At 43.7% G+C, this 8,770-nt stretch overlaps 1 long non-coding RNA gene across 1 annotated transcript in view; it reads right to left on the bottom strand.

Moving 5' to 3' along the window:
- Positions 1 to 2,559: 2,559 nt before the first annotated feature.
- The window catches only part of LOC122775415, a 96,466-nt gene continuing 90,255 nt past the window's right edge, over positions 2,560 to 8,770 (bottom strand). Inside the window, exon 4 of the long non-coding RNA XR_006361103.1 lies at positions 2,560 to 7,084. This is a non-coding gene — a long non-coding RNA (uncharacterized LOC122775415). The remainder of the gene's footprint in view (positions 7,085 to 8,770) is intronic.

The raw sequence follows: 8,770 nt of genomic DNA, 5'->3' as shown, positions 1-8,770 counted from the left end.
TTTCCAGGTTTTGGCCATCTGTCACTTTTATGAACGGTGCCATAGGAAATTGGGTCTTTGGGTTGTTTGGCCTGGGAATAATGAGCCACTGAAAATGATTGTTATAGATGACCTCTTGGCACTGTTCTCATATGGAGCCAATCGAGGAGCCGCTCCGGAGGCCTCCTAACAATCAGGGATAAATCAGTTGGATGTTACGGGTCAGGGGTACGGGTGCTGCAGGAGGTAGCCCTGGGAACAAGGTAACAATGTCTTTCCTGCCTGGAGGAGGGCTGGAGTGTTTCTGACAGAATAAAGACCTCGTGCCAATCAAAATGTCCAAAAAAAAAAAAAAAAATGCTTTACTCTATACCTGAATCCTTGACAGGCACCGCATAAGAGGTGCTTTTGGGTGTTACTCGTCGACTTAGCTTTAAGACAAGGGGAAAGAAAGTGCTTTAATGTTGGGTTAAATTAAAACTAATGTGAACAAATGAGAGATATGGGAAATAAAAGGATGACAGGGGATGGGGTTATGAGGGAAGAGGACAGAGGTGTGTATTCCAAAAAGCCTATCAGTAGTAACGCCAAGCCCTCTTCGGATGCCCCTTAGACAAAACAGACAAAGCACCTGATAAGGTTGATTGTGAGAGACATTCCTCAGCTGAATGTGTGTGTGCCGATGAGGGCACGTTGTGTGGTCAGTAGTGTTCACACAACTGATACCAGAAATCCAAGTCCCTGGAGAGTTTGCAGCCGAATGTCCCACAGGTATGCAACAACAAACCCTTTCATCAACATGAAGACATTTCCACTCATCCTGATGGCTATGCAGAGGCTTTACATGCAGACTTATCTACACATTTATAACGGGGATCGAGTTTTACAGTATGTGATGTGATGTTTATTCTAGAAACATTCTATACAGTTACAGATAGAGTTTTATCAGATAAGTATTATCAGTGTTTGCATGGTTTGCTCCATTGTCTGGCTTGTCCAGTCTTTAAATATCCAGAACTGGTAACCATAGCTACAGCTGTGCATAAATCTCATCAGGACATCTCTGCATCAAGACAACCAATCTGTATTTTAAAAACATTAAAGCATGGAACCATGTTTTACCTTCTGTATTTAAAATGGCCAAAAATCACAGTTGTAATTTAGCTTTAATTAGGTTTTTTTTAATCCAAAAACAAATATAATGCTGTGGAAATATAAGGTCAATACAATAACATATAATTTTCCAATGAATCAGTTTATTGTTTTCTTGATGAACATATTAATAGTTTAGTAAAACATTTAAATTACTGTCAAAGACGAAGAAAGTGTCAATAAGTCAGATATTTTGTTGCTTCAAGGTTTTTTTTTTCTTTTTTTTGCCAGATTGAACATCACCAGGATTCGGTTGACCATTGGTATGGTGGTACTGTGCGAACACCACATTTTTCTTGCTGTTACGTGCAAAAACAACATCAGACAATGTTCAGGATGAGAAATAATTTATTTATTACCAGAGGGAGGAAAAAAAAAAACCCACAGGAAAACCACTACCTTAACTATTTTAAATATATAATATTACTGCCTAAGATTCTGCCAAGAAGGGTTTAGTTGACTGTAGGCGGTGATGTCGATCGGTTTTCAAAGTAAATGAATCCTGGGACCCACCCACCCACGTGGTGGTGATGCGTGTGGGTCTTTATTTCTGTCTAGAAACTGCACACAATGTGTAGACGCTATACATAAATATGCACCTTCACAAATGCAGGAAGACTTTTAAAGAGGCAGATTACAGTAAAATCTGAGGAAACTTGGGAGCCACGGATTATGAGTCAAATGCATCCTCTCACATTTGAATGTGTCTGGGGAAACAGGATGTGTAGCGACATCACCGCGTAGTTTGCTTTAGATCCTGAGCCTCAAAGTAATGAAATAATAAAAAAATAATGATCACAAACACTGATAAGCCTATGATCACCCAGAGGCTGCTGGAGGCAGGAATACATTTCCAGTTTTTAAACAGCAGACGTCGGGTCGGTCCAGTTCCTCAAGTTTTTCGGAGTGATCCGAAAATACTTGCCTCTAATCAAACTTCCTGTCAGTTTGTTTCCTAAGGGCTCGCTGCATGAAAGTTGGAAAGGCCAGTATATCCTCAGGGAATGCAAATGAAGAGGGTCGTGAAGTATTTCATGTTGCAGCAGCTTCTCGTGAATGCCGGGGCGGCTTCACGACTTCCATATTATCTCTCCTACTGTCCAGATCTTATCTTTAACTCTCAAATAGTTTAAGGTCTTCCTTTGATCCTGTCACTTCCATGTAGCTGCTGTATTTGTCTGCTTTAATGACATTTCATAGAAGATGAAAGAAGACACAATGGGATTAATGGGATTTTTTATTTAAGGTTGGAGAATGTCAATTTGACCATTTTAGAGCTGAAACAATTACTCGATTCATGAGTCATTAATTGATTAACTAAATGAATCGTCAACTATTGGTTTGAAGATTCTTTTCATGATTAAAACAAGATTTCTGGTTGTTTCAGCTTCTTAAATGTGAAAACAAGACATTTGAGAACATCATTATTTCCAGATTTGACAAACAATGATCAACCTTTTTGTTTAAAAAAATGTTATGGACCAAAGACCATTTATTTAATGTACCAAGCAGTTCTTGTAAATGATTATGTTACAGCTGTAAATGAGTCACTACATTAAATACAAATTTGCTTGATTAAAAATATCACTAGAAAAGTTGACCTTCCTTTCTTTTATTTCTCTCCTTTTATGATGCCCTTCTCTATTCTGAGAGTATGAACGCGTACGTGTGCAAAGTGACGACTCAAATACATTCCGCAGGCCAGAAGTATTAAAAGCAAGAAAGCTGTTTAGTTAATACAGGAAAAGTTTGTGAAAAAGATTCTCTCAGCCACTTCAGCCCAAGTTAGGATTTGGTGGCATTATGTTCCTCTCTCTCTCTCATTCCCTACGTACAGCTTGAATTATGGGGTGCCACAGTGACTTGCCACATGTGGACAGCTGCCCTGGCCAAACTGTCACAAATAAGGCAGTGTAGTGTGAGACAAGGGTGAAGGAGACAGATAGGGATAACTGGTCAGGAAATGATTGTATGAACTAACCATCACAACTAAGTAAACCCTTATCGTAACCCGACGCTAGTAAATCTAATCCTAATCCACCCATGTGCGCCTACACATACCTTGGGATTTAAATAATAAAGAAACAAACTGTTGGCTTCTTCTGTCCTCCTGTCCACTCTGGCCATAAAAGACGCAGATTAGAGGCCACGGTATAAATGCACCATGTCAACCGCAGCATTGTATCTTGTTTTCAGAAGAAAAAAACCCCATATGTTCAGTTCCCATTACCACAGTTGTTCTGATTCTGGACCCGTACGCCTCTGAGCATCATGACGAGCATCATGACAGTTTCACTGCATATGTACTGTACGTAACTGCATTGTGAAGTGTGTTTACGAACACACTGCCCTACATAAAGGGGCCTAAAAACAACAACAGATGCGCACGCCGCTGTTAAAGTTGTTTAGAAAAAGGCATATGGCAAAAATGCCATACGCACAATACATAGGCCACACAAAGGCCTGAGCGTGTTCCCTGCACCAAGCTCATCACGTCTGTCAAAATGTCATCTGTGTCTTCAGAATCATTCTCCACAAGAGGATGATTTCATAACACGATCGACAGGCTACAATGTGAGTCAGAGGAACGACAGAGGAACGTTACTGCTTATATTCAGTAACAGACAGTTAAGAAGATAAACAAAAACAAACTAGAACTATGAAAGGCAGTTTGTGTGACACACCCATGCTTGTGACATCCATTTTACATTTTCCTAATGTTTCAAGTTCTTAAACATGACAGTAAGACACAGATGACACATTTAGTCATAATGAGTTTCAGGAAATTTGCTCGCTAGTCATCTGCTCTCCTACTCGTGAGAGTCTTTTGCAAGAGTTTGAAGAGTCTGATGGGTTCACAGCACAAATAGATGAACACAGTGGTCCATGGATCTTTACACCCCTACTATTGATTCTCGTGTCTATGATAACTCTGGCTGTGTCAGACCAGGGGTGTTTTCAAGAGGCTGTGGGGCCCCCCAAACCAAAGCAATAGTGGCGTTGGGCCTGGTTAGGGGATTTCCAAATATGGTTTCACTGCAGTCTCCTGTACGAAGCCGATCATATTGCTTGATTTGCTTATCCTGTTGCTTCTCAGAGGCACAGGCTGAGTCTCTGAAACAGGTAACTGCAAAGCTTTGTGGCTCGCACACCTCCCTGATATCCACTGGCCAAGAACGATGCAGAGAAGGCTTTCAATGAGCTGGGTTGTAGGCAGAACATGGACATAGTCTTTCAATTTCCTCGCTGAAGTCAACCAAGAAGTAGCAATGAATGGAATAGCCACTAGGGGGCAACTCCAGTAGTAGCAAAAACAATGGAAGTCCATGGGAAAATGAGCCCACAACTCATTTTATTATCACCAGTAAACATTTCCATGATTAGTTTATGGTATCAATCGCTAGTTTCAAGTCCTTTTTCGTTGTCATTTTCGTGATTTTTGGTCCCATTTGGAGGAAACGAGATGATACGATACAACACATAAGAGGGGAACCTGAGTGTGATTGACAGCAAGTGACGCCCTCTGACCTTCCGGTTGCACAACCTCAACACAGTGACAGCCAAATTGCTTCAAAGCAGGACTTCAGATTCTTATGAGTGACATCACAACCGGTTGCCACTTGGGGCAGCGTCATTCCTCAGTCCAACACTGAAGACTGAAAAAAGCCACATGCTGAAGGAAGGACAAAAAAACAACTTTTCTTCAGGTTTGACATTTTGTCTTTGGCTGCAGGCCGGAAAGTTTGTGCCGAGTAAACTTGAATGCTCAGAACCATTCCTTCAATCAAGGTCAAGCCATGAAAGATAACTTCTGCTGGTGATTAGAAACACTCACTGGTTTTGTTGTTGTGGCCGATCAGTGTGTTTGTAGAACTGCGACTGTCACAAATGATGTAGGGCCTGCATGCATTTGCTGCTTTGTTGCAGAGAGACAGGAACAGACAGAGAGAGCAAGAGAAAGTAAAAGGAGAAGAGGGGAAGGGGAGGGCGCTCTGCACAAAGGAGAAGCCTGGATTAAGTCATGAGTGGCAAGCGACATAGGTTGGATTTTTAACCAGTGAGATCACATCCTTTTCCCTAAACAGAGGAGGAACTCATCCTCTGGTGGACAGGACTGAGCCCCAACACTGTCTATCTATCTATCTATCTATCTATCTATCTATCTATCTGTGTGTGCATGTGTGCATGTATGTGTGTGTGAGCGTGACAAACGGGACATCCATTATTGAGCTGAGACAGTGGCATGCAGCCCTGGTCTCGCACCCAGGAGGCTGCACACATGTCAGTAATCTGCACACTGAGGGACACACAGTTGTGCAGATTGCTTGTGTGCCTGTGTGATCCTATGTGGGAAGTACTTAGTGTCCATTAGTGCTATGTGTGTGGACGCTTGTGTGTTTGCGGGTCAAGTAATGACAATAAGACCTTTAACCATGCACTGCTTGTTTCTTCAGTTTAAGATGAAGCTGATTCTGGTCTATTGTCAAGTAGAAAACAGCGACATCGCGTTTTTAACACCTGTGCAACTACAACTGCAGTGTGTTTAAAGGTGGAGTGAGATTGTTGGTACCGGGCCATAATCATAAAGCATGACTTCTCAGGAAACACAATACAAGTTTTTCGCTGCCTGTTCCTCGTTCCATATTCCCACACAGACACCTGTACCACCTTTAGTTTTACTGTTACCGAATCAATTATTCATGCAAAATCCTCTTACATCATCATCCAGGAGAGCTGCTCAGCCCCGAGCCAGAGCCAGGACCAATAAATGATGGCTGCAGTTTACAGAGCTGTGGAAAAGTAAAATTTGGACTCATTAATTTCACCGGGCCGGACCATGTGTCACAGTTAAAGTTTCTAAGAGAAAGTCGGTGCTAAATGGTTTACAGTCAGCCGAGGTTGTGCTTTTACTTTGGAATTTGAATGTGGCAGTGTGTTACATACTGTTGCTGAGAGTCTTTCCAGGAAAAAAGGAGCTCAGTGTTGTCAGGTCTCATTGCGTATAAATCTCGTTTCTTGAGGGAATTTTGTCACTCGATCAGCCTGAAGGATGCAGACTTTTTTTTTTTTGTAAAAAAAAAAGATTTATGCGACTAATACGATCATACTTTTGTCATGGAAAAAGACACAAATGCGGAGGCACTGGAACACACCAGGAATGCAGGTCTAATCTTGATCCCTGTCACACGTCTTAGTTACCTATCCATTTCAAGAGCATTCATCATGCTTATTGCATAAAAAAAGGAACACACACACACACACACACACACACACACACACATAGCCCCTATGCTGCTGCCATTTCTCCTTTCCCACTTTCAATGCTGATGTAAAGGGATACAGTATGTGAAGCCAGCCCATGTTTCTGTTCCTCCCACACTCAACCCCTCCTGCCTTCCTTCACTCCACTTCCAATCTCCAACCAGACATGACCCTATGTGTCTAAGGCAGGGTGGAGTAGTAAAAGTCTGGGCCTGGTGAACTGAGGGGAGATGGTGCACAGATGGAGATGCTCTCCCCTTACAGCCTCACTGCTGCTCAGAAGAAATTAAAAAGATAGAGAGAGAGAGGGGAAAGGTTTAAAGAAGATATGTGGGTGAGTCAAAAAAGAGAAATAAAAACACTTGTAATGGGGATTTTCCTTCCTTTGGGAAACATTTCCTTCATAACTTTTAGCTGAGTTATTCATCCCTCCATCTCTTTCTCCCTCGCTCTCTCCACCCGCAGTCTGCCCTCCCTCCGCCCCTCCATCACTCCTCTCCAGACTGGGCTTTCACTTTGGGGGGCCCTCTGCTTCCCTCTCGGCTGACCAGGGAGCTTTCAAGGTACCCTGATGGATGCTAATGCTGGACTCTTTCAGATCGTTTTACAGCCGGAGTCTTTGATCTGCCAGCAGGCCTCTCTCCACGGGCTGCCTGTCCTGAGAAAATGTAAATCCCCGCCTTACAGACACCTGTGAAAAAAATACAGCAGAAAGAGGGTCAGAAAAAGAAGTTACTCTAAAGAAAAAGGGGAAAAGAAACGATACAGTATTGTGACATTTAGAAAAAAAGGGGACATAGTTCAGATTGCAACAAAGAATGAGATGGAAATTGTGCCGGAAATAAGAGCGATTGTGGAAAAAAGGGGGGGACGGGGCCGCAGAGAAAGGAGTGCAGAAACTGAGACATGGCAACCAACAAAGACGAAAAAGAGGAATGGGTACCACAAAACAGAGAGACAGAAGGGACATGGACAGAGGCAAAAGAAAGGCTACAACGAGTAAAAAGACGGAAAGTTCATCTAAAGACCCAGCATGGTAGACAGGAGGAGAATGGGTGCGAGAGAGAAAGCGAGATTGAAACAGTGGAGTTAAAGTTGGTAAAAGCAGAGACAGATGGACAATTTTACTCAGGATGAAAGAGGGAGAAAGACAGAGTGAGCCGAGGCGGACGAATGAGGCCTGCTGCGCACCTCAAGGGCGGACGTGTCTGTACGGTTGAAAATTTAGGAAGAAGACGTGTGAAAGAGAGCGCAGTGGAGGCGACTCCAGTCAGAAATGACCGCTGACTGCACTGAAAGTGGCCTCGCAACACCAGCGGCAGCAGGCAGTGCTGTGAATAGTGGGACTGCTGCTGGACAGCTGGGTGCAGCTGATGGGAGGACAGACTCTGAGGAAGAGTGCTTGTCTTCCTGCAGCCAGCTGCTGTGTCCAGAGGCTCGCAGTGACAGCATAAGGCTCAGAATTGATTGCCAGAGCTGGCAGTTCAATGGGGTGGATGGAGTGCAGTGAGGGTGACTTCTCTGAAGTAGCACTGTATACAGCAGCAGCGAAGCACAGCTGGCACATACTGTATCCTCTTCTGGGAAAAAAAAAAAAAAAGAAAAGTGGAGAAGGAGGGAGAAGAGAGATCACCATTATTGTGACCCTCCCTTTCTTTCATTCTGTCTCTCTTTTGTTGCGCCTCCAACCACTTGCTTGTCATTTCTCTCCCAGAGAGCGTGGTGAAGGAAATGACTGTCTTGCAGAGAAACTGTACTTGTGTGAGTCCTGCTCCGTGCAGGTACACACAGCTGTACACCGAGACATGAGGTTGCTTGGTATAGCTGCGGTTCTTCCTGCACGCAGCACAGGTCTTGCATCTGCTGCGCGTCTCATGTATGAAAGAACTTCTGTGAGTCGAATCCAAATTTGGACCCCATCACGCCATGGTTTTATTATTTAATTCGATTTAGGAGGAGAAGGGACAGTGGAAAATATGTAGTGTGAATTAGAGAAAATAAAATCACATCACATCAAAGCCTCTCGAGATGAAATACACCTCCTCTGGCATGATCACAGCTCGGCCTCTTCTCTGATCAACGCTTGAGTTTCCTCATACTCCTTCATATACCCACGCACCCCGCCGCTCTCCATCTCCCTCCACTTTCCTGTTGTCCTATCAAAACAGGAATGATGTCACGCTCATTGTAGCACCGGATGCGAAACAAAAACCCCCGAGCCCAGAGTCCACAGTAGCAGCAGCAGCAGCAGCATCCTCCTGTCTGCATGTCTGCTCCTTGTCAGTCTGTCTGTCCGTCCGTCCGTCTGTCTGTCTGTCTGATCGGGGCACATCCGGCCATCCTGACTCCTCTGCAACTCCCCCAGGCCGCTTGTGTC

The sequence above is a fragment of the Solea senegalensis genome, linkage group LG10, assembly GCF_019176455.1.
Source record: "Solea senegalensis isolate Sse05_10M linkage group LG10, IFAPA_SoseM_1, whole genome shotgun sequence".
In the NCBI taxonomy this organism is placed as follows: Eukaryota; Metazoa; Chordata; class Actinopteri; order Pleuronectiformes; family Soleidae; genus Solea; species Solea senegalensis.
This window is presented reverse-complemented; position numbering and strand designations above follow the sequence as displayed.